Source organism: Camelus dromedarius, chromosome 1 (genome assembly GCF_036321535.1).
Source record: "Camelus dromedarius isolate mCamDro1 chromosome 1, mCamDro1.pat, whole genome shotgun sequence".
Lineage (NCBI taxonomy): Eukaryota > Metazoa > Chordata > Mammalia > Artiodactyla > Camelidae > Camelus > Camelus dromedarius.
This window is the reverse complement of record NC_087436.1, coordinates 112,123,420-112,150,739: the sequence shown is the minus strand read 5'-3', so window position 1 is coordinate 112,150,739 and position 27,320 is coordinate 112,123,420. Positions and strand designations below refer to the sequence as shown.

The 27,320-nt window shown below is 41.9% G+C and overlaps 1 protein-coding gene and 1 non-coding gene across 11 annotated transcripts in view; one reads left to right on the top strand and one right to left on the bottom strand.

The window, feature by feature from the left end:
• LDB2 (LIM domain binding 2) overlaps positions 1-27,320 on the bottom strand; it is a 349,965-nt gene that overhangs the window by 77,185 nt on the left and 245,460 nt on the right. The gene's annotated exons all lie outside the window — the stretch shown is intronic.
• TRNAS-AGA (transfer RNA serine (anticodon AGA)) lies at positions 24,797-24,870 on the top strand. The gene has a single exon. It is a non-coding gene; the product is annotated as a tRNA-Ser (tRNA).

Sequence of the window (27,320 nt, the reverse complement as noted above, 5' to 3'; positions counted from 1 at the left end):
TGGGCCCTCAGCTTAGCTGGGAATGAACCAGCTCCGTCCCTTGGACTTCCCAATTACATGAGATGTACCCCCTCTTCTTCTGGCTTAAGTGAGTGTATGTTAGCTTTCTGTGATTTTACAAACAGGGGAATCCTGATTAATGCTGTCTTGTTCCAGCGTGGAATAGGGGCATGAACACGTGTAAAACAAAAAAAAGTGATGAGAAAAAGATGTTGTCAGAGACTGTATCAGTTTTTTATTGTTGCTGTAACAAATTACTACAAACTTAGTGGCTTAAAATCTATCTATGTATCTATCTATGTATCTATCTATGTATCTATCTATGTATCTATGTATCTATCTATGTATCTATGTATGTATGTATGTATGTATGCATCTATCTATCTATCTATGTATGCATCTATCTATCTACCTATCTATCTGTATTTATCTATCTATCTATCTATGTATCTATCTATGTATCTATCTATCTGTTTATTTATCTTATAGTTCTGACAATCTGTCATAGATCTTGCTGGGCCAAATGCAAGGTGTTAGCAGAGCTGCATACCTGTCTAGAGGCTCTAGGGGAGGATTTGTTTTCTTGTTTTTCCCAGCATGTATAGGCTGCTCCTTGGCTGTGGCCTCTTTTTCCACCTTCAGGCAGCAATAGTGGATGGATTCCTAACGATCTCACTCTCACTTCCTCTTCTGCCTCCCTCTTCCACTTTTAAGGACCCTTGTGATTGCACTGGGCCCATCCAAATAATCCAAGATCACCTCTCATCTCAAGGTCCTTAATTTAATCAGGTCTACAACATTCCTTTTGCCAGGTAAGGTAACATATTCGTAGGTACCAGGGATTGGGACTGGACATCTCTGGGGAGTCATTATCCTATCCATCCCAAAGATTATCTTTATCAAAGAGCTTCTGTTCTGCAAGGGAGTATAGTCAAAAATATAACACACACACACACACACACACACATACACACACACACACACACACACACACACACGCATGGTGCAACATATAGGTAACTTGCAGCAAATGGGACAAATAACCAGAAAAAAAAATTGCATGTGCTTGAGGAAATCTCTCTATAACTCATTCACTGGTTTCTTCTGTAAACATTCACTGAACCCAGAGTAGACGTAAAGCTCCTTGGCAGGTGCTAGAAGCACAAAGATCGATTTTTGTCCCTGTCTTTCCACCTCATTTCTAATAACAAATATCTAAGTACAACACAATGTGAAAATGGTTAAAGTTAAAAAAAAACAGATTTGTGATTTTGAACTCTGCCCTTTTCTTCTGAATGCTGGATTCAGTGTACCATTATATTATTTTTGAAGCACTGAGAAGATTAAAATGTCCTTTTAATTTAATAAATCGTGCAACCACACTGCACAGCCTAATATAAATGACTTTAAATCAGTAGACATTTCAGATTTAGATTCAGTGGTTCCCTAACTTACCAGCCACATCAGTTCTAAATCTACTTAAGTTTTACACTGTCACACTGATAAGCTACACTTATGCTTTACATTTGTGCTTTAATCCTTGGAATTAAAACCAATTTAAATATTGATATGCATAAACTTACATTGTGCTTCCATGAAGAGGATTGTATCTTTCACATAGACTTGAAGAGAGATTAAGATTCTAGTAGATTACAAAAGAGATTCCAGTTTTCTAATACATTTAGGTCAAAGCTCCAAAAATTGAAAAGAGAAAGTACTGTAAGCAAGGGGCAGATTTTCTGTGATGTTAGCAGAGTGGAATACAGTATATATTATTTATCCATGTATTCATGAAACAGAAAGGAAAATCACAGATTAAATTATTCAGGAGCCTGAAATATGTATAAAGAACCTTTAAATAATGTTCTACCTTGTAGGTAAACATGATTAGTCTGGAAATAGCTAATAGTTTATCCATAGCTAATTTGGATGTTGAGCTCTGAACTCCAGTTCCTTGGAAAGTTTTCCATTGTTGTTCTGTTTTGTTCCCAAGCATTGGCCCTCACTCCACAGAAGTTCTTCCTATGGGCATTGGTAGGCTGATGGGGGTGTAGAGGTAGGGTCTAGCTTCTATCTCTTCTTGAGGCATTATTCAGAGATGTTAGGACATCTACAGTATACTTGTAGATATTAGCTGATTTTTTCCCCCATTGAGAAACCAAATGGTACAAGTTGGAAACTCTTAATCACTGAGAAGATACAAACTAACATGCATCTGCCTTTTGGAGCATTTCGTCTCTATTAATAATTCTCAAATGCTTTTCTCAAACTCAAGGATGTTTACAAGGCATTCACATGAAAGAAATTGCAAGAAGTAAATAATCATATGGGAAAATGTTGAAACTAGTAATCAAAATAGTAATAAAAAGATTAAAACACAAACCTGATGAGGTTCTGGTGAAACAGGCATCCTCAAATACTTCTAGTGAAATCAGTGCAACAACTGTTCCTTATCTTAAGAATCTCTAATTCTCTGATAGTTTGTTACATGGGACTCTAAGCGCTTCATAAATAAAAACACTTGCCAAACTGCAGTTTTAATGTTCAGATCTTGAATGTGCTGAAGTACTCCAAGTCTTTTGAGAAGCCATTGTCCAATGTTAAGAACTTTTAATTTGGGGCCATTACTTATATTCTAAATGCCTGTAATTTCATTTTTCAAAGAAAATCCACTTCAAAAACAAGGAAAGAAGTTGAGGACCCCAATTAAAACACAGAACAAGAGGAATGTTTGTAACTAACAATATATTAATACCACTTAACCGTTCACAATTATTTAGCTAATGGTTTTCTACTTCATTGGAAAAAGAAAACCATATAACCACACCACACATTTGTGTTTTTAATTAGGTGAAGTTAATTATAATAAAACAATAGATAATTATGATTTTTAAACATTTTTTGTAAACATAATAATGGCTAAACTGTTGTCTAAATCTGAGTAGTTTGATACAGTTGTTTTAAATCAGTAGTACCTCGGAAATCCAAATAAAAATCCTACCACTGAGACACCACTACATAATAAACACAAAATTCTACTACATCGTAAACACAAAGATTCATTAAACTCTAGACTTACCTGGATGCAGAAAATAAGTAAATGCATTATGCTAACATGTAAATGGAGATACTCTTAGCAGGGAAATAAACAACATGGATGTTTTTATTTGTGGTAAATAACCATTATAAATAGCCAAAACAATGGGAATGAAACACACTCAAACTTTGATGGGGTGATATGGGTTCAAGGCAGATTCCTTTGTCCTAATGAAGGGAAAGCAAGCCAGACTCACTCTATTTTCACAAACTGACATCATTTTCATTCTAACGTATCTTCTACTTCTTCCCTCAAACAAAGCAATCTGACTTACACATCTTTCTTGTGATGTCAAAGACTCTTTGATTTAATCTGTTTATTAAATACTTGCTCTGGGCCTGACATTGTTCTAGGTCCTGGGGATAAATAGCAGACACGTGGGAAGACAGAGAATACAGCTGATGGTGGAAGAAGGCAGCTAGTTTAGACGGGTGGGTCTGGAAGGCTGTGGTGCAGAGGTGTTGATGGAGCTGAGTCCTGACTGAACAGGAGGAACTGGAAGTGGAGAGGTCCAAGCCCAGGGACCAGCGAGCGCAAAGGCCCTAAGACAGGAATGAGTTGGAACTGAATGAGCTTCGTGTGTCTCAGTATCAGAAAGAAGGCAGGAGCCCCAGAGAGGGGAGTGAGATGAGCTCAGAGAAAGAGTCAGGGCCAGATTATGTGAACCTTCTAGGCCATGGCCAAGGACTTGCACGTCATCTTTAGGGCAATGAAATAGCACTGGAAGGCGTTAGCCAATGATGTGATCAGATGGATCTACTCTGTTTTTAAATGTATTATGATCTGATGAAAAGTCCTGTTTTTAAATATATCCATCTGTCAACATGGTCCCCAAATTTTGGATCCTCCCAGAAACCTAATAGGCATTTTTCTTCCATTAAAAAAAAAAAATGTCTTAACTAAGACTTCAGCCACACCACCTTGCATAGGTGCTGGAGAAACAATGGTGAATATGATCAACCCCTTCCTGCTCTTAGGGAGCTTCCAATCAACCAATTCTTAGAGCTATTAATTATTTAATTAAGGACAAACAGGGTGCTTGTCATGGGTCTCTCTTGTTCTCCACTGTTTATCCATTGCCTGGCACTCAATTGGGTCCCAATATGTACTTGCTGAATGAGTCGATGCAGTCAATGAATGGCTTTACAGGTTCCAAGTTGTAAGAACTTTCATGGAAGCCTTGCCTCATTTCTCATTTAATTCAACCAGTGCTTTGGTGTAATCGGATAATTTTGGATCCTGAATTTTCCAGTTATACCACAGGGTGTTTCTCTCACTTGTGTGCCTTTCATGATGGGTAAAATTTCTTTATCCCTTTGTCCAAAGTATTGATAATATGGTACGGGTGAGGTCCACAGCCATGGCTGGACCTCTTACCGTAACTGAATGCCCTTTAGAGTGGGAAATTGAAATCCTTGAATCCTTGACTCCAGAATAAGTCCATGGTCTAGTTACTGATATCTTGTGGTCACAATGCAGGGTCAGTGGGGAGAGAGTGAGATGTAGGGAAGACCTAAGTTGAAGGACGAATAGACATGAGTCAGGCACAGGGGACCAGGGGGAGTAGTCCTGGCTAAGGAAACAGCATGTGTTGAGGAGCACGTGCACTACCCATGATTTGTGCTGCTGCCATCACCAAACCTTAGCTATTTGTACCTTGTCTGGATGAACTAACTACTCTTATATAATGTTCCCTCACTCTTTCCTTGTGACAGTATGATGTTCTTTTAGTTATCCAGACTTTATAAAGTTTACTTTATAATGTAAGGTAGATTCACTTCTGCCCTTTGTATTATTTTTATTTCAACATATTCATAATTACTCTGTTTATTCCTCAAGATGAACCTTAAGATAATTCTGTCAAGTCCCATCACACCCAAAGAAAAATTGGAAAGAGTTTGATTTAAAATTAAATTAAATTTGCTAAGAAAGAGTCAGCATATTTAAAATATCCAATCTTCCTGCACAAGCACCAGTAAAATCTTTGTCCATTTGTTTAAATCTTTATTTCTACCTCAAAGTAATTCTGTAGTTTTCTAACTGTAGATAGCTAACAGTTCTTATTAATATAATTCTCGAATATTTTAGTTATGCTGAATAGTTAATGTAATTTTTTCATGATAGTTCTATTTGGAACACAGACACTTACTTGAATGCTCTCACTGTTTTAATAGTTTTTTGAAAGGTTGTTTTGAGTTCTCTAGGTGAAGAAATCTATGTAGTCCCTTCCTTCTTTCCAATATGTTTATATCTATTTTATTACAATAGTTAGAATGGCTTTTCTAGAAAACAAAGTGTTAAATCATGAGGGAAATAGTAGGCTTTCTTCCTCCTCCCTAATTTTTTGGGGGAATTGCCTCAAGGATTAAGGGAAGTACTATATGTTGGTTTGAGATCAGATCAGGTTACCTATTATGGAAAGAAAAAAAATTCTTCTAATTCTTGGTTTTATGATTTTTTTTCCTTTTTAATCATTATGGATGTTTAATTTGATCATGTCTTCTCATTTACTATTGAATTGATTGTCTAATTTCCTTTAGAAAGCTATCTATTAATGAACTTTCAATTATTGAATTATTTTTGTACTCAGAATAAACCTTACTCTATCGTGCACATATATTTTTAATAAATTTTATTTATTAAAGAGGCAGAGAAGACCTCAAGTTTAGTCTGGTGATTCCCAGTGGCATTTTCTAATCCCAATGGAGTTCTGAAAATCTTAAAATATATCCCTGGCTAGTTCCATATTTCAAAATGCCATTAAAAAAGAATATGTTTAGCATGTTTCTCTGATTCGAGTAGGAATAAACTCAACTCATGGTGAAACTGATTAGCTCTTGATTAGTGATTATGAATAACACTTAACATATGTGGGAAACATATAATACAAAATACTAACAATTATTTAATAAATGTAATGAGGTTATCCATGATTATATTCCACGACCTAATTCTACAGCAGAAGAATCTGATGACCAAGAGAAGAAAACTGCATTGCTACTTTGAGCCAGGCTGAGATAGAGTAGAATGAGTAATAAATAAAATTTTTCTCATAAATTCTTTCATAAATAAAATTTATTAAAAATGTATGTGTTTTAATCAACCATCCTTCATTTATTTCTATGCCTGAATTGTTGTTAATTTTTTAACTATATAAGACATACACATGTGAAAAATTAATAAAGTACATTGCAGAGACTAACTAACTGTTCACCAGATCTGATTTCTTTTTCTAGGCACAGAGTAGTCCTCACTTCCTACACTACCTCTCGGTTTGGTGCCACATTGTGATCCAGTTGTAACCAACATCCAAGGGATGCTTCCATTGTTCTCATGTTTTCAACCAAGTAGACATCAAGAAGGAACATTCAGCTTTCAGACATGATGAGTAAAATCGTTCAATGTGTAACTGGCAAGCTCTTCCCCACCTTGGTGAGCCAGATGTTGAAGACTTGAGACGGGATTCCATGGTCCCCCACCCGCCGTGGATGAAGTAGCCAGGACATGGGAGGAGCCTGGATACCACCAGGAGATCTGTCACATATCCGGAAAACCTACTTGGACCTTGGAACAAAAAATATCTTTCTATTGTGTTCAAGCCACTGAAATATCATGGTTTATTTGTTTAAGTAGCTAGGGTTGAATAATGCAATTCCTAAGAAGTCTAAATTTCCTTGACCATCCTGTACCCACCAATGTCAGTGCCTTCACCTCTCCTTAAGTCACCTTTGTTATCAGTATGCTATGTGGCCTTCTAATTTTTTTAATTATACATTTATCTTCATGTATATGTCCCCAGAGAAAACACACATCATTTTGTGTGAGTGCTTTTTGTTTTGTTCTGTTTGTTTTACATAAAATTTACTACAATAAATGTATCTATAGGGAACTTTTTTTTTTCACTTGTAGTACATTTTTGAGTTCTAAGGCTAATTCATTGACTTTAATCACTGTACTGTATTCCAGAGTCCAGCTGTTTCACACATTATTTAGACATTCCCTTGTTGAGGGACATAGACATTGTTTTTCAACTTTTTCCAAAAGGATTATCACTGAAAAGGGAAAAAAAATATTTTGTTTAACTAAGTACCAGTAATCATTCTAATTGTTGTGACCAATTTACTCCCCCACCAGCCCTGATAGTACATGTTTTACCCACAACATCACCAGCACTGAATATTGTTATTTTTTACTTTTTTTTTTTTTTTTTTTTGCCATTTAGCTCACAAATGTCCCTTACAAAGTGGCAGCCCTGGAGTACTCAAAGTTTTACCTACACATAGATGATGAAATTAAATGATTTATTCCAGACTTCCAGCTCATGGGGTTATTGCTCTATAATGAATCACCCACATCTGACATTTTCAGATGGTTTGCCATTTTTTGGAATTTTATTTTACTCCAAACCCCTTCACTTGACTAAAGAGAGGGAGTGGGGGGAAAACCAAAACTACTCCAGACTAGAGAAATGAAAAATTGATTGATTTTTCAAAGGTACCAAACACCAAGAATTCTTATGAAATTATTTTAATATGATTTACCAGGTCTTCTTGAACTCAAACCCATGGGGACACTACAAGTCATTCAACTTTGTGTTTTAATATCAGCACAGTTCAGCTGGGTTAGAGAAATGTTGCCAAAGAAACAGACATATGTGGGTGATTTCAAACTTAATCAAAACCAGAACTCAGCAAACTTCAGTAATGCCAAGGGTGGCGAAAGAGATGATTTGTCTCTGTCGAGAGAGGCAGACATGGGTAAAACTGGGCTCCCCCCAGGCTGGATATTATACAAGACGACCCCTCTGAGGTGTTTAGTGGTCACTGAAATAGAAGCTAATAAAACATGACCCTTTAAAGTGGGTTTTGAAGTCACAGGAAAGGTTTGTAGAATTAAAATAATAAACTGGCTGTCCACTCCCCATCCTTCTCCCAACTCCATTTTGACCTCACCCTCTCTCTTAGTGCTTCCATGCACAGCGCACCTCAAAACTCTTGCTAATGCCACATCCTCTGCCTGGGGTGGTCCAGTTGCCCCTCTTCTGTTCCATCCCAAGTCTTAGGCAGCCTCAAATCCTAGCACCACGTCCAAACTACAGCACCATGTCCTCTGTAGTAAACGTCCCTCCTTTCCTTCGAGTTTTCCACTTTGCTCCTCTGTACCCTGAAAGCAATTTTAAACTTGGCTGCTGCAGTGAAAGTTCTGGATTCACTAACTCATTTTGTGCCTTTGAACAAATGGTTTTGCCCTTTACGCCCCAGCTTCTTCATCTGTCAAATGGGAATAGAATAAGCATTCATTCAGGGAGCAGTTACAAATATCACTGAGATCTTGCATGGAAAGAGCTTAGCACAGAGCCTGACTCTGCTAAGCATTTAATGCATGTCATTACTCCCATAACACTGTATGCACAGACTGTGTGCCTGACCCTGCAGGACTGGAATTGTCCATTTTATTGTCTTTCCTTCAGTGATTGTGGATCCCTGAAGGCAGGAAACATTTCTCCATCATCTCAGTATCATAGTACATTCATGATGGAAATGACTACTTAAGAGACGTTTGGCAAGTGGATGAGGGTGGACTTGGCATGTCTGTTTAGACAGGCTGCCAAACCCAGACTGGTTATGCATACATGCAGGTTTATAACGCAGAGGTAAAGCCACTTTCAGAGCTCAGGGCTGGAAAACCAAAACCATAAGAAGAAGAAGAAAATAAGGCTTTAGGGTCCCATATCTGGAATTTTCATATCTGAATAGTCTAGTCCAGATAATTAAGGATTGGAGACAAATCATTTTGAAAGATTCATCTCGGGATGAAAGTTAATTTTGAGTTTTACAAGTGAAAAAGTATCCCATGTGAGACTACTTAGTCTGAAGGGGCTTGTCCCATACTGTATCTGTGTGCATGGTTCTTAAATGTCCAAACTCCACAAACAAAGGCAAACTTCTTTGAAAAAAAGAAAAAGGAAAGGAAAGGAAAGGAAGGAAGGAAGAAAGAGAAAGAGAGAAAAAAAGAAACTGAGAAGGAAAGAAAGACGCCATTTGCAAGCCAAGTCAGCATTCCAGGGCATTTTACAGGGAAGTAAAAATGCTGGGAAATGAGAAGCAATAAAGGAGGGTCAGCCTCACATTCCACAGAAGCCCACTGGGGGCTATGCTTCTGACCCTTAGATTGCGTCTACCAGGAAAGGAGCAGCAGTTCTGACAGTGAATTAAATGTTGCATAGGCTTTCTGGAAGCAGGACTTAACAGCCAGCTGCACCCACCCAAGTCTGGTAAAACCACGTGGGCACCAGCTGTTGGAGTCTGACATGCTGTGTGAGGATTTTCAGGAAAACTTGAGGACTTTAGCAAAAGAAGGCAGCTTCTGGGCATTCTGTGGGTTCTGTAAGGGGTCTGGTTTGCCTGAGCTTTACCTGGTTCCCAGAATTTGCTAGGACCCCAGCTAACATCCCTCATCAGTTCAAGAACCCCCATCACTCTCCACCAGTATCCAACAGCCTCTTCCTTGAAGCTGCCTGTCTCCTTTCAGTGAGGGGACTGTGGCTCCATCCCTCACAATGAAATTACACTTCTGGCCTCTGTCTGCTGCTCTCCATTGCCTCCAGGGAGAGAGGGGCCACCTTGTTGGGAGATGAGGGTGCCAGACGTCCCCTGGACCCCAGGAACTGGAGCAGGGCCACTGCATCCTGACCGGCACGGCTCTGGACTCTCTCTCCAACTGCCCTCCTTCTCCTCTGCCCCTATTAAAAACTGACAAAAAGGCCCACGGACCCTCCCAGGCCCCAAGAGCCCTGACTTCATCCCAGGAGTGGACCTGGGGCCACCCGGCCTGGACTTGAATCCCAGCTCTGCCGCTGTGTGACTCTGGGCAAGTTACTTAATCACTCTGACTTCAGGTGTCTCATCTGTCAAATGAGGGTGAGAACAAGGCCGGTCTCATGTGGGCGTTGTCCTGAGCACATAAAATCAACCACGGAATGCTCTCCCCTCTGGCTAGTAATTAGGCTATTAATTATTAATCAGACCCTAATTAATTGTTCTTCATAACGTCGATCACTATATTTGTATATTAGCGACTTCTTCACTAGAATACAAGCTCTAAGACGGGAGGATCTGTGTCTGTCTGCTCCTGGCTGTACTGTCAGCACTGAGAGCAATGTGGAACGTAGGGTAGGCACTTAAAGACTATGTATTGAATGGCTGCACTTTGTGCACATTAGACCTCAATAGCAGTTATTTTATTAATCATTATTATCAGTGGTAGCTTGCCACATGGATCAAATAACATGGAACATACTTGAGTATTGGCTATGTGCTCAATACAGTGAATAAAAGCTAGAAAGGGAGAAAAAGAAGGAAGGAGGATGGAAGACGAATGGAAAGAAGGAGAGAAGAACAGACATGCTCCCAGACAGAGGCGCGGGAGGAGAATCAGCTTCTGTGTGGGAGGCAGCGAAGGGGAAGCGTCGTCACTGTGAGGAGTGTGGGGAGAAGGGATGGCGCCACCCAAATCCTTGGCCAAGCACCCCTGTGACTGCAGCTTGTGGGTCAGGGAGACAAGACACCAGGAGAGTTCGCGTTTGGTGGGAGTTACTCAGGGCTGCACTGGGGCTGCGTGACGGCTGCATCTGGGATCTGGAAGCATCTCCTGAGCCAGAGGTGGTTGGCATCTTCTGCTATTTCCCAGGCTGGGAATCAGGGATGCAGCAAAAAGTTCCCGGCCCTTCCTGTAAAGTGAGCTGGTGCTGCTCTTGGGCCCCTCTCTCACTCACTAGGTGCTTAAAGAAGAATCAGCCTGGGAATACCCAAGAGACAGCGGCTGTGAATTCAGACAGCACAGGGCCAAACCCACATCTGCCCCTACAAGGAGCCGTGGTTTAGGACAGTTAACGGGTATGAATCTACTTGTGCTTTTTCTCTGTAGATGTCCCCCGTCCTCCCCATGCCAATGCACAGTTGTCATGTACCTAGGTGGCTGGTCATAAGCCAGTTACACGGGGAAAAATGCTACTTTCTTCCCAGATGACCTTGACGATGAACTGAAATAGAACAAGGACACTGTGTCTAGCCAAGCTCCCAGGATGCAACAGGGCTCAAGAGACCCCACCACCTACAGCAAGTCCTCAATACCTGCTTCCCAAAGGTGAGAACAAAGGCTGAGTTACAGACACCACATCAAGGATCATACAGATCTTCCACCATTTGCATGAAAAACAAAATGATTCTAAGAGTTTTCCCAAAGGAACTTGCAAGATGACAGCTTTCGAGGAAGAGAGGGCTCAGTGGCTCTCCCCATGCTCTGCTTTCTCTCTTTCCAGCAAAAGTGGGGTTAATTTCCTCCACTGGTCTGCTTCCCAAGTTGTCCAAGATTCCAGATTAAAAAGAGCAGGGCATGGTAATCTGGGTACATTTCTCTTGCCTGTCTGTCATTATTTTCTCAAATCTTTGGAAACTCTGGGTATTCTTTTTTTTTTTTTTTTAATTCTTTTTGTAGTTTACATTTGAATGATGGCTAATATGTAAATGGCTACTTTAATAACATCTCTACAAAACTGGTCCTTCCTCCATCTCTCTTTCCCTCCCTCCCTTCCTCCCTCTCTATTTTTTCTTTTCTCCCAAAGCTTTTGTTATCAGAATTCCCCACCCCCACAGAGGGAACATTTTAGCAGCATGGGTTTATGGCTACCGTAAAGCAGAAAGTTTGAAAGGCAAAGCCAGAGACGTGATCCCCAGTTTTATAACAAACTCCTGTCAAAACATAACAAACCACAGCCAGACATGAGCCACAGTGACAGAATGCAGGACCATAAAGATGATGGAGATCAGACAGGACAGGCACTTTATAGAAACAAACACCTTCCTTGCAAACAGATAGAGTGAGCCCAACACTGAAAAATCCTTCTTGGGGAAAAAAAATGGTCCAAAGAAATAAGGACAAAAACATAAAATTCAAATGACAGCCCAGCCCAAGAAGATAAACCCAGGGCAGTCAAAGAATCCAATTTTACTAAATCAAACTGACATCTCTTCCTGACTTTAATTGACCTCAGTAAGCTGGATCCTGAACAAACATAACATTAAGAAGTGGGTAGAAATGGAACATCCATAAGCGTAGGTGTTTGAAGTTTCACTTTCACAGGACTTTCTTGATTCTGTGTAGGAAACATGAAATCATTCAGTTCACTGGTGGTGGCCACAGAACCCGGCAGAGGTCAGGGATTCAGTGTTTCTGAGAGTACCACGTGGAAAGTTCTAGATCTCAGGTCTGGCTCCTGCAATATGTCCAAACCCCAAGTCAGATTTCTTTCTCTCTTTCTTTTTCTTTCTTTTTTTTTTTTTTGCATTTAATATCTTTTATTTAATTTTTTTTATTGAAGTATAGTCAATTTATAATGTTGTATTAATTTCTGGTGTGACCAAGTCAGGTTTCTATGGTGCTGTCACTGTTGGAAAGAAGAAATCACAGGAAGAGAATATGAAGCTAACGAATGCAGCTTATCAGGATGCCAAGCAAAGCCTATGTTCCATCACACTGGAACCATTACAAATGGAGGAAGCACCACACTGATCTCTACTCATGGGAGTCCCTCAGACACTAAGGGTGCTATGTTTCAGAACATCTCTTCATAGTCTCTGGCTTTCCTCTTGCTGACCCTTCCTCTTTCCTTCATTTTTTTTCTGGATAACTCTTCTTCTTTAGCTCCCAACATGGGAACGACTTTCTCTGGGGTGTCTTCTCTGATTTCCACAGGCAGGCTGGTTAGGTATATCTCCTGCAGATTCCTTTGACAACCAACACTTCTCTGTCATAGGGTTGATCACATCACAGTGGTTCTCAAACAGAACTACAACTTGGGAAGCATGCTGAGATAACGAGTTTCAACCTCACCCCCAAAAGCATCTCTTCCTGTGGGACAGAGATGAAGCCAGGGTCTGGCATTTTTAACAAGTCTCCCAGGTGCTTTGGGTACAGATAATCCCTAGATCATATTCAGAGACTCTTTGCTTTATTTCGATTGTCTCTGTGTTTTCTTAGTATGTAGGTGTCATGAGCACAGAAACCATATCTGCCTACTTCCACAGTTGTATTCATAGGACTGAGCCAAGCACTCAACACCCAGTAACAGTCACTGTCTATATATATGTATGTATGTAGGCATGTGGATGGCTGTGAATATATGTGTGTATATTATACATGTATATGTGCACATGTACACACACATGTAGTCATTGAGTGGAAGTGACATGGAGGTGTGTTTGGTAGGTTAGAGTCTGCCCTGCTCAACAGAAATGAGAACCATGGCATGGAGTACTGGGGTGCCGTATCTCATCACCCCTGGTTCTCATCAGTGATTTCTTCTGTGAATGGACGGGGTTCCCAGAAAACAAAAACAAAAGCAAAAACTTCCACTTACTGACACCTAGGTAACATGCCCGCCACCTCTATCCTGCCAGAATCTCCACTGGGCTTACCCAGCTGATGACTCCAGGGTGCAGACCCTGATCAAGGGAACTCGGGACCACCAAGCAGGAGCCCCCCTTGTGACACTTCTGCTGAGAGGATAAATACTTCAATGTCAAACAACTGAGACTGTGGTGGGGCCACGTGTCTAGATAATTCTGGGAAACAGGTTTGAAAGGTGAACTCTCTTTTTGAACATTCCCACATTGTTATATTTCTGAGATTACCCACATTCTACTTAACATGTTAAAGTACAATTGAGTGCTGAGCTTTGCCCAACGTTCATTATAGTGGGGACTTTGCATGATGAATTTGTTGGAGATGAGGGATTTGCAGTAATCCAAGAAGATAACTCCCAGAGCCAACAGGCCATTGTGAGCATGTATGAATTGATAACCAGAGTGATCATTCGTGCAATTTCAGGCTGTGGAGATACAAACAATATCTCGCTGGTGGGTAATATCAGTTGTCAAGCATATGTTTTATAACCCCCAGAACTCCCTCTTGTTTTTGCAAGCTGCTGGTGAATATCTTCGATTTTTTTTTCCTGGTTGCATAAGACTTTGGAAACGTTTTATTCTTTTTTTCCCCTTCTTTTACCAGAGAAGTTAATAATAGAGAAATTTTAAAAAGAAAAAAAAATGGTGAAGCTAGCAGATAAAACATTATGAACAACCATTTCATCAGCCCTTTAAACACCATTAAAAACATTTTAAATGCATATTTTAAGATCTTTAGCCAATGTGAGGAGGATCTTGCATACATCAAGTGCACTGCTTCCTCTGCCTAAAGATTTATCAGAGTTGGGATGTAATTGTCTGCTACATCTCTCTAGCCCCTGAGTTTCTCAAAGTTCTATAAGGGAAAGGACCGTATCTATCTCAATCACCTTTACCTCTTGAATGTCTAAAACAGTGCCTGGCACAGTTGCTAAATAATTGATAAATTTATTCATCACATTGGATATCTAATAGATGGAAGATAGGAGTGGATCAAGACTGGGATTAGGAGCCAAACCAGGCAGGTATGACCCAGGAAAAAGGATAAGCCTATGTTGAAGGTGCAGGTGAGAGAAATCAAGCAAGAAGGAACTAAGTTCTGAGTTGGAATCAAAAGACTCAGGTGAATTGCAAGGGGGAGCCAATGGCAGGCTAGGACAAATACAAAAAACACAGGCAGGGAATAGGTAAGGCGCATGTGCCAAAACAAAGGAGAATTGGTGTTGCCAGGGAATGTTCTAGACTGCTGAGGGTTCTTCCTGTGGAGGAATCCCCACTGCGGTGATACTCCTCACCACTCTCTGCCTCTTCGTTCACTCCACCTGGGGGAAGCAGGCAGTTGAGAAAACTTATGAGAATTGAAAGTTTAGAAAGAGAAATTGAGCATGTGTAGCTCAGTTCCTTCCTCTTCCTTTTCTTGGATACAAGCTCTACAGGGAGTGTGTGTTCTGCTCAGCTTCTCCAGGGGCAGACCAATGCAGTGCTGGTGACTGGTGGTTAAGTCTACTTGTTCTTGGATTGAATACCAGAAAAGCCATTTACTTGTGGCTATAAGCCATATTCTCCAAAGAGTGTTTATACCAGAATTATAAATAGTGTCTTTTTCATCTGCCATCCCCTCTGCCTTATTTCTCAACTGGTTTAGAACTTTAAGGGTTAAAAAATGTGTTGTTTATTGGAATCTCAATTCAATGACAAACAGTTGGCAGGTAAAAAAAATTTCAACCCAACTCAGTTTCACAAATGCTTTTCGCACATCTACTATGTATACAGCCTCATGTTACATTTCAGAGTGATTACAGCACTAACCAAGACAAGATTTCAGGACAGGGGACTATGTAACATTCTAGACTCAAGATAGAGGAGCAGGTCTCTGATGACATGACACCTGATTTAATGACAAAAGCCATTGACTGGTGTCCAGGTTTAGATATCCAAACACTTTAGTTGACTTGGAATTCTGCAGCCTCAAATGCATTTTGTAACATGAACTTGCAAACAAGAACTCTGCCTTAGCCTTAGTCTTGGTTCCAGTGTCTAGAACACATCTTAGCATAGAGCATCTTAATGGGATGTTTGTCTAGATAGATGGGTGGGTGAGTCCTACTGGATATCCGAAGATGTGTGCTGAGAAGAAGGTACATGTCACTCCACTTCAAGTGATCACAGTGGCAGGTCAGAGAGAGTTTGAGCTTTCCTAACAATTACACTCCAAAATATCATGTAAATTTAGAAGACATTTTCAAAAATACTATAGTGGGGATTTTTTCCTAGATAAAGAACCATGTTTCACCATAGATGAAGATGCTTTGAAATAAAGATGATGGCTGTTAGGTAGGTGGATAACAAATCTATTCAAAGAGCTCCTGCCTCTTCCTTCCATAAGTCTCTTCCTTGGGTCATGCAGTCAGGAAGTAATCAGTGGAACGGCGATACTTGCCTTTTGATAGGGACGGCTACTTGGATTTCCTAAATGACTGAGCCAGGTACCAGTTGGAGAACAAACTGCAAATGCTCATTTAAATTCAGAGAAACCACAGATTGGATTATATATTTCAAGGGGAACAAATAAAGAGAAAAACAAAAACTATAAATGTCTGACACAGAGGAGGCCTTCAATACCTATCGGTTGAATGACATAAATGAAGTAGACACATGCTTGAAACAAGAAAGCCCAGATGGGTACAAAGCACAAATCACTGTGATGAGGCAGTGCTTCAAGTTACAGGCAATAGCCTTGGTATAATTCTCCCTTCTCATCCAAAGTTCCTTGAGTCCTCAAGAGGCCTTGGGGATTGAAGACAAGATACCAAAAAGAACAGCTATTGGCTAACTTCCGATAGCAGTTTTGAATGAAAACTTCAGAGTTCAGATTTTACTCTACAGACAGAAGTTATTAAGGGTTTTGAGACTCGGAGCAGATCTGGATTTAAATATTTCCCAACTTTAAACTTCTATAACTGTTTTTGGTAACAGCCTAGTAGTGCTTAATTTTCTCGGTTAATATCCATATCAAATCACACAGGAATTAAAAAGGAATTTTATGAATCTGGTGTAGAGTGAAAGCATGTGTCAGTTAATGGGGGAATCACTTAGATGTCATTTGTATAATTTTTTGAGACTCAATCAAAACCTCTACAAAAACAATACCATAAAAAAATCTGTTGTCCTAGGTCTGTGATCCTGTGGGATGGTCTAAATTCTGGTGAACTAGTCATTATATTATTGTCCCACTTTACCATGTTTATTTTTCTGTACCTACCTCGAGACATTTAATGACCTCCCAGAGATTATCACTGTTCCATTTCAAAGCCAAACCTATGACCAGGATGTTAAGTTTTAAGAGAGAGGACCTTTGTCTTTTTGTTCATTCTTGTATCACCAGCACCCAGACTATTTCCTGGCACAGAGCAGGAACTCAATAAATATTTGCCAAAAAAATAAATAAACGATGACTGTTATGAATTTAGCAAAATAGCACTCATGAAGGGTAACTGGAGGAAAGCAAGGGGAAAAAAGAACATACCAAATAAATAAAAAGGACAAAATGTTCTGCAAAGAAATGCCATTTTATTGCTTTTAAAAATGCTTTTTAAAATCAATGACTATCAAATGCCACCAACTTAAGTGATACTTAGAAATACCTGAATAAATCAATATGGTGCATTTACATGGCATCTATGCCTAGAGAGTGGCTAAGTGTGTATAAAGTATATATATATATATATACATATTTTTAAAGAGTTTAACATCCGCATCTCCTCTACCATCACCAGACTTTCCTTTGTACATTTGTAAAGCAAACTGGTTTTGGTCCCATGGAGAAAAGAATTTCATACTAAATCAAATGACCATGATTCTGAATTTGAGGTGTTCAAATGTAAGAGATTATGTGTAAAACTGGTAATGTCAGGGTAGTCACAGCCCTTCACTGGCGTAATCCAGACCCTTTCTGCCAGTTTTAGCTTCACAATGGTACTGACACTAACGATGCTCATAGCTAATTACATTTCAATGCTTATCATGCACCTGTTATTGGATTAAGTTTTTTATTCTTTACCTGTACCGTCTCCTCCAATACTCTCAGTGACTTTACACCATAGACACTACTGCTATCCCAGCATTATAGATGAAAGGACGGAGGCTCAGCTAGACGTACATAAAAGTTCCTGTATCTAGAACATCGGACTCCAAAATCAATCAATAATGTATCGTGTGCCACCTCTTTTATTGGGTAGGACAGTTATGTGTCCCCCCACATCTTTATTTAATTTTATGTACAAATGAATCTCCCACCACACCCAGTATGGTGTCGTCCACATAATAGATGAACAATGAAAGTTTTGCTGGATTGATGCCCTTGTGTGAATGAGGGTTACAAAAGTGCAACTGGCTAGTTTTTAAGTATTAAAAGAATGTATTTCTTTGGATAGTATCTCAAAGGGTATACAATAGTATCTTTTGGGGATGGTTTAAATATACAGGGACCTTAAAGATCACCTAATCTAACCATCTGCCAAAAGTATCTGGTCAAGTTCAATAAATGTCTTTGAAACCTTTCAGTGGCTCCCCTCATTGCCTTCAAGACGAAGCCCAGACTTTCGAGGATCTTTCATGACCCAGCCCTGCTTATCCCTCTGACCTCATTTCTACTACTTCCCTGCATCTCTGTTTCTCCTCATTCTCTCCTGCCTCTCTCTGTGTCCCCACCACCCTCCCCCAGTCACAGAGAGACACACAGCCTTGGATCTAACAGCACACAATTTTTTACAGCTCCTCTAAATCTGACAACTCTCCTTTGCTTCTGCATTTTAGTTCATGAGATTCTATCTGCTTGGAAGTCCATTGCCTTCCTCTGGTTAATTTATTCTTTAAAAACCACCTCCAGGACATTTGGAGAAAGCATCTCTTAGGACTGCTTCTGCTGTTCCTTCTGCTCTCCAGTAATAGAGGACATCTTGCATTTGACTGAACAGCTTACTTGATCCCCATGAGATCATAAGCTCTCTGAAGGCAGGGGCTACACCTGTGTCATTGCTGTATCCCTGTGGTACCAGGGACAGAGCAGACTGAATGTAAGTTAATGAATGAATGAGTTAGGCCCAGCTGAGTGGACTTGTCCATGAATATATCAGCTCATCAACTGGGAAAAAGAAAAACAAAAGCAATAAAGCCTTTGTACCGTGCAGTCTTCTGAATGCTGAGAATAATTTTCACAAGGGAAAGTTTGAGCTGCCCTGAAAGCTCACAGAAGCTTAACCACAGTCCCAAAGCCTACTCGTTTCTGTGGCATCTCTTAGCAACAGGGAGCACATCTTGACCTGGGTGTGCTGTCTGGCCCGGGATAGCATCCTCTGTTGTAAAGAATGTCTGAAAGCTTCTTAGGAAGGCAAGTCCCTCCCACAGCATCTACCTGGAAGCCTCATTCCCTTCTGCTCTGTCCCAGAATCACAGAACAGCCCAGCAGGAAGGGTCTGTGGACACGGCCTTGCCTAACACTCTCATTTTGTTGATATAGGACAGGGAACAGAAATCCTGAAAGGCTGCCAGGTAGGGGCAGCACCCTGCATATATGAACCAAGATTTTGTGCCCTATCCTAAATTACTGACAGCACAGCCTTATAGGGTGGGAGCTGTTATTAACTCATTTGTACAAATGATAAGGGGCTGGCCCAAAGTCCCACACCTAGTGCCCTCTCCCTGCCCACTACTCCAAACCACCACATTCCAATCAGAACACACATCGGTTACTGGACCACCTAGAGAACATGAGATTTAACCTTCGCTACCAATCTAAGCCCCTGGGTTTCATTTGCCTGCATCTTATTCTTTCTCTCACTGTTTTGCAGCAGTACAATGTCAGATGTCACTGAACTCACTCTCAATGTGCTGCCTTGGGAGACATGTCATCATAAAGCCTAAAGTATGAAATTGGTCAGGAGTGACCAGCATATGTCGACAACTTTGAAAAGGTGTCATTCCCAAATCTTACTAGTTCTACACTCCAATCCAATTCTTGAAACTGAGCCAGATTCTCAGGGAAAAATCAAGCACTGTATGTACCCTTTTCAGTGGCCAACTCTCTGGGCAAAACATCATTTTATTGCAAATCATCACAAACATCTTTTCCTGTAATAGCTGTGTGACCTTGGGCAAGCTGCTTTTCCTCACTGTGCCTCGGTTTCCTCATCTATAAAATGGGAATGGTAACTGTCCCTATCTCAAATGTAGTGAGTTTTAGATCCTCATCTATAAAATGGGAATGGTAATAGTCCCTGTCTCACATGTACTGAGTTTTAGATGTAATGTCCTCAGAATAGTGACCCCTGGTGAAGGTCAGTTAACCATGCATTTGACACCCATGAGGCTCAGTAGAAGACCTCTCCTGTTGTCTGCTCTGAAAGGATGCCAACACCTGGATAAAAAATGCTGCAGAAAACACATCTGTTGAGATGGCCATAAAAGGAGAGCTGGATTATAGACAAGATTCTCCAAGAACTGCAAGGAGGCTGATCACAGAGGGTTGCATCTTCGCTGTATTAAAGGCTGCTTCTGCTATTTAAAGAAACTCTCCTGGGGATGCTATGCAAAAAATACCCACTCTCCTCAACGTCTCCCTCTGTGATGGCTGCATATTCATAGTCAGGGCTTCTTGGCAGTGAGACGAACTCCATGAGTCATGTTGGGAGGCCAGTGACTAAGGGATTATTCCCTTTGGGGCCATGCCCATCCCACCATAATTCCACTTTCCATTTGCTACTTTATGTTTTTAAAGCTTCTGGAAAATAAACACGCATAAAGAGTACCAGAAACGAACGCGGCAGTTACTGGTGTGGGTCATGTTACAGGGGTGGGGTGCTTCCACTCCCCCCCGCTTGGCAGAAAGTGGGTGGTGCATGCCAGAAGCGTTAGACTCACCCACCCAATCGACGCTTCCACACAGATGTCTACTCTGCTAGGTGCTCCCCGGGAGCTTCCTCTACCTTCTGGAAAGAAGGAAAGAGAAACTAACATTCATCATTATTATCATCAGTCATCACCATCACTGTTACCTTCATCATGATTATTTTTAGCTATTATTTATCATATATCAAGTCCTTTTCATTAACTATCTCCATTTTATTGATGGAGAAATCAAGGCTCAGAAAGATGAGGCTGTGTGCTCAGGTCCACAAAGATACTAAATGACAAAGAGTCAGGATTCCTAGTGTGGAAGGCAGCCTGCAAGATGACCCCCAACTACCCTTGCCTCCTGGTATTTATACTTTTGCGTAATCCTCTTCCCTTGAGCGTGGGCTGGATTTAGGGACTTGTTTCTGGCGATAAAACAGAATGTGTCAGAGGTGATGGGATAGCACGTCTGAGATTAGGTTACACAAAGACTGTGGCCTCCGTTGTGGCTGCCCTGCATCCCTTGCTCACCTTGAGGGCAGCCAGTTGCCATGTGTAAGATGTACTATGGAAGGATGTTTCTGGTGTGCAGACAACAAGGACCTAAATCTGCTAACAGTCATGAGAGTGAGCTTGGGAGCTAATCTCCCGAGCTGAGTGTTGAGGGGAATGCATCCCAGCTGACATCTTGGTTATAGCTTTGTGAAAGACGCTGATGCAGAGGTACCCAGCAAAGACACACTCGGATTCCTAAACCACAGAGACTGCGGGATAATAAATCTTTGGTCTTTAAACTGCTACGATTTGGGCTAGTGTGTTACATAGCAATATTTTACTAACACACCAGCTTAGTTTGGTTGACCCCGTAGCCTGGGCATTGGACTCTTTCTCCGTGCCACGGTGACCTTGGAACACTTGTCTTTGTCAGCCTACAAGTCAGTGATCCGAGGAACTCATCTCAACAATGACCCACAGTGAATCATAATGCAATATGGCTGGGGGCTGAGAAGGAGAGAAGAAAGAGTGGAAGGAAGTTGGTTAAGAAATTCCAATGAATGACCTTTTCACTCCCCACCACCGCAGGGCTCTAAGGCGGAGCCTAAGCGTGCACACGTCAAGAACTGAGATGTGACGAGTCTAATAAGTATTGTAGCAGCCCTCTGGGGCTAGATTGTACCCAGGGCATCATGTACAGTCGTAGGGTTTGGGCACTGCACAGAGGTACCGGGATGCGATGGGCAGAAGTGAACTGAAATTGGCTATACCCATCCAAAGGGGGCAACTTCTAACTCATGGACGTGGCTGTGGTCATTACCATGTCTTGTAAAAACGGAGGAGGACAGGCCTTGTGAAGCCTAGGAATAGCCACAATTATAATAGCACCAGGAAGCTGCACCGTGTCACTCAACTGGGTTTCTCTTTGTTCATTTTCTCATTTGCACTTCCTTGTCGATAGGTAAAGTTTTTGTGAAAATCCCAGGCAATGTCAAAGATGTTAATGACTTAACCAGAACCAAGACAGAGGTGACTTTTTGGTTGTTGTTGTTGGTGTTTTAAAATCTTTAATTGGCATACAGCATTAAAGGGTGAACTGAGCAGTGTTCTACTGGTAGCCTAATAACAGCCTTGGGTGGCAATCATGGGAGACACCCATTGAGAGAAGATGACAGACAGAAAGGGAGCCACTGGCTTTCAGAACCCCCTACACAATTTCTTTTCCGCACCTGGAGTTCCCTCTTCCAGTGCCAGAACCATGCCAACTCTGTATTCTTCTAAAATGGGGTGATGGCTTATTTCCCTCAGGGGCAGAGAGGATCCTGGGTGCGGGGAAATGTGGGAGGCTGTTTCTGCAGTACACTGGCTTGGGATGTGGGGCCTGTTGTGTTGTGTGTGTGGGCAGCGTAAAGGGAAGTAGGTAGGCCAGTCCCAGGGCCTGAGGAATCCACAGGGGCAGTGGGTGGACCCAGGTAGATTGAAAAGTGTTGGGTATCTGGATGCCCCTATATCCTCCGCCCAACCTCTTCATTCTACATCCTGAATCTACATTCAAGTCTCACTTTAGCTCTGAGCCTTTGGGGGTCCTTCACATAATGGGCCTTACCAGCCACTTGGAAGTCAAGGGTCTTCATTTCGCTGCCCCAGGGTGGCACATGAAAGGTGCTGCCTGATCTGGCCAGAATTACCTGCCTAGTAATGCCACCAAGCATCGCACGCTTCCTTAGGCCTCAGCGTTTTTCATACGCTGCTCCTCCTACCAGGACTGCTCTCTCTCCCATCTCCCTTTTATCCTTCCCACAATTATCATCTTTCTAGTGAACACCTACACATACTTCTAAATCCAATTCACAGACCTTTTCTTGTGGGAAATCACTGCTGATGTCCAGTGACCTGACCCCACCCCAGTACCCAGGCTATGTCGGAGGAGCCACCTGTGTCCTCCCCTAGCAGCAAGTATCCCCTCTCACATAACATGCATCACACTATATTATAATGTATCTATGTCTTTCTTTCCTATTAATTGAGAGTTATAGCCTATAGCATGCATTTCTATATCTCAAATGCGCACTGTCGGGGTCAAAAATATTCTTGAAATGAATATGTAAACCTACATGGGGCAGAGCAACTCCATGTAAGGAGACCACACGCCTTGCCCCTGAAACGTGCCTGCACACTGAGGCGCGATGCTCTGGCCCTTTCAGTGAATTACTGCCTATTCTGTTGAGGGGTGGGAGAACTGACTTCTGAGGACGGGCCCGATCACCCAGACCCTGCAGACACTGGAGGGCCAAGCAACTGACACAAAGCGGCAACTTATGACTTGGATTCTGCCCCTTCTGTCTGTGCACACACCAGGAGAGAAACACATCCTGATCCTTGTGTGGGTCATAAAAGCCTGGAGAAGATTAGAAAGGTTCAGGAATAGGCCAGAAAGCCCTTGAGCTTTGGGTTAAACACAAGGAAAAGGAAAGTAGGCTCTGTTTCAAATGTTTGGGGTTTAGTAACATTGGACGATACCCCTTGCCCAGCACCTCTTCCTCTAACTTCTAAGCCCTTAAACTTGACGTGAACCAGAAACAGGCGGGTTGCATTCCTTTGACTCAGTTCATCAAAATGTTGTTTGTAAGGATTATGTGAATTCCAGGGACCCTTAAAAAATGGCATGCCTTTATCTCAGGCCCCAGAAGCTCCAAACCAGGTCCTCCCAACACGGGAGGATGTCATCCGCCTTAAAATGTCTCCGGGGCGGTTTGCCACGCCCTTAGCTACAGTGGAAGCCCTGGACCAAAGTAATTGATTCCACTGCAGATTAACAGCCAGTGAGTTTGCCTCAGATCGATTTGCCATGCTTCATCTTCTTAGTAATTTTAAGACGAGAAAAATAACTTCAGGCAAAGGCCCTTCTCAACTTTCTCGCTTGACAAAATCCTATGCATCCTTCAATGAATCAAATCTTTTTTACCCTCTCCCCCAGCATTACAGAAAACCTCTCTCAAATATGGCTACTGGTGTTCCTATCCTTTTAAATAGTCATCATTACACAGAGAGTGAAAATGAATGTCGGCTCCTGGATTAAGTTCGAAGGCTTGGTAGGTGGTGCCTGAGTAAGACTGAGGAAAGAGTCTGGAGTCAGTACAAGGATGTCTTGTACTAGCATCAGTTAAAGAGTGTCAAGATTGACTTAAAATTTTTTTAATTTAATTTATTAATTTTGAGGGGGAGGTAATGAAGTTTACTTATTTTTGGAGGAGGTACTAGGGATTGAACCCAGGATCTTGTGTATGCGAGGAATGTATGCTACCCTCCCACCAAGAGTGACTTTTGAGGTCTGCTTTGGGCACAGGTGAAGGGAGCTGTGGGAACCATATATATGCTGCCCTTGGTTAGTGCTGGGAATGCAGTTGTGTCCTTGAATGCTACTGACAGTGTGTGGAGATGTTTATATCTACATCAACTGTCATTGAGTCTGCGCTTTCCAATGTTTATGTTGGGTGAGAAGGAAGGGCAAGAAATGGATTCCACATCTCACCTTTGTTATGTCACCACCTGACTCCTCTCTGTTTGTTCACCCTTGGGAGCAGCCCCACTCTTTTATTTGTTCCTTCTAATTTCCCATCAGTTAGAAAACCAAGTAACCAAACCCTTCAGAAATGTGTCAGAAGAGTCAATATGATTCCAGGTCAAGCCTCATGGGTGCTGGTGTGAGTGAAATACAAGAGATTTGCTGTCTGGGATTTAGCGCCCCTACCTGGGGGGCTCTGGTCTTCATTTGTCATGTCCTAGTTTCTCAGATGTCTTCCAGAGAAGCAGACAAGCAGAAGCTCTCACTAAGAAGTGGTCCCTGGAGGGAGAGGATAGCTCAGGTGGTAGAGCACATGCTCAGAATGCATGAGGTCCTGGGTTCAATCCCCAGTACCTCCATAAATAAATAAATAAGTGGTCCCTAAAGAGTGGAAGAATGGTCACTCAGGTGGTCAGCTGTTCAGAATTTTTGCAGGGTTTAGAATTGCCTTACAGGAGGGCATATACAGCATAAAGCCCCATCACAAATGACTAAAAAGTCCCAACTGAGTTACACTGAGGGTCAATTCCTGAAAGTCATGGTTATGTTCTTCCAATTTCACAGATGAGGACACTGCGGCTCAGGAAGCTGGAGTGGCCTATTCAGGACCACACTACTACAGCAGAGACAGAGCTGAGATTCCAGTCCGCCTGGGTCCCTGGGGAGTGCCATGGCAATGTGGAAAGTCCTGTATCTTTCCCTGCTGTCCCCACCAGCCTGTCCTTGCGCCTCTTCTCCCAAAGTCATCAGACCAAAGAAACTGGTGGTGGAGAGATGCAGAGATCACACTCAGCAGCAAAGAGGTCCCAGGTAGTGTACCTTGACGCCAGCCCACGGGAGCAGCCCCTGGGAGTGTTGTATTTGCGACGGGGCTCTGATTATCTAGGAGAGAAGCTGATCCCCAGACAATAAGATGCCGTAATTTACCTGAAGATCCTTCCAGCAGTATGAAAACTTCTATTTATGTATTTTGTTTTCAACTCTGCATATTTATTCTTTGAAATTAGTAAGAGGAATCATTTTATTGCGCTAAATCCTCTTACATTTGGACAAGGTGGGTGTGGGGGGAGCAGACAAGCGGGGCAGTTTGAATTGCTGAGAAATCTAGACCATGTAATGATTTTAGAGCAATGGCATGTTTTTTTAAATTCGTAAGTTATCTGCCAGCTAAAACAAGAACAGAAGCCTCCGAAGCAGCCTGGAGAATCACAGCTCACATACGTCACAGCCGTTCACATAGGATCTGCACAAAGGAGAGCTGAGAAACCATCCGTCTAGGAGAAGAGGCAATATAATTGCCCTAAGACTTTAGGAAGCATTATCTGTGCTGCATTAAAGTTTACTCTGCAATTTGCACTCCCTGATAACCAAGAATTTCCAGATAGGAGTCCGGTTGGATCTGCTTTAATTGAAATCGGAAACCCCTAACTGATCACAAGCAATTTAGGTGCTGAGATGCCTCAAAACCATTTTGCTTGAGGATAAACAAAAGCTCCTCCTGTCTTGTTGCTGTAAATAACTGGCTTTGGAAACATGGTCGCAGCCCAGCCCTGCCCAACCTGGGGAAAATACTCACAAGGTTCTCCATTTGTGGAGTTAAATGAATGAGGTTTTAGTCACAAAACCTAGGTTGTTTTCTCAGCCTCTCCTAAAGAAGCCCAGTTGTCTGTGAGAAAGGTCTGAATGCCCTGTAGAAGTCCTGTCCTGGGTGGATATTTTTTCCAGCATCCCTCTAGGTTACAGAGAGGGTGGTTTTTTTGATAGAAATCAGGCTGCCACACCATGCCACTCTTCTAAGCAAAGATGTGGGCGCTTAAACGATACAATGTGACTACTCTACAAAGTTAACTATGCCTTATTCTTCAATCCCACAAGTATTTATGACTTGCCTCCTCTGAGTCGGGTGCAGGGCTGGTGACATGATCAACCAGGGGTCCCCATCTCTCCTCCTGGAGCTTAAAATCTACTCAACAATAAGCACATGATTGCATTCATGAATGGAGAGTAATTCATTGTGATAAAACTACCAAAGGAAGCCTGGCTGCTCAGTGAGGGAATAATGGGGCACCTTCATTAAGACAGGGGGTGTCGGGACAGGCCATGGAAGGAAGTCTGGGAATAAGACGGTGAGGCTGAGTCATTCTTCCACATTCTAACTGCGGAGCTTTCTTCTACTGAGAGCTGGCCAAGAGGTAGCAGCCACAGCAGATGCGTAAGGTAAAGACTGAACAAGACACACCCTCCATCCAAGGTGAGGGAGCTGAGCATATTAAAGTCCAGAGCCAGGTCCCAGGGTTCGAATCCAGACCCTGCTGCTTCCCAGCTGAATAGCTTGGACAAGTGACTTCATCCATCTCTGCTTCATTTCCTCTTTTTAAAAGTTGTATGTTAACAGCCCTCACCTCATGGGTTATAGGGTTAGAAGGATTAAATTAATATATATAAAGTGCTTAGAAACAGTCTTTGGCACATAAGAAGGGCTTTGTGTTTGCAAACGTATATGGAGTTTGCAACCTGGGGTGGGCGTGGGGTGGGATGGGGATAGTTACATAAAACACTAACAGGGGAAAGTCTTCACAAATGAAATGAAGCATCATGTGGGTGCAAAGAAAGGAACAGTGAATTCTGCTAGAAAATGTACCTTAAAAAGGCTCAGTGTTGCCTGAAAGAAATACACTATACCATGCATGCAAAGAGAGCTCTGTTCTTTGATTTAGCATCTCTTCATTTTCCTCATCTGTGTAATGGGCATGACTTCCTTCCTCCTCGGTTGCTGTAGCTGATGCTCGTTACCAGAGGAGGGTTCCCT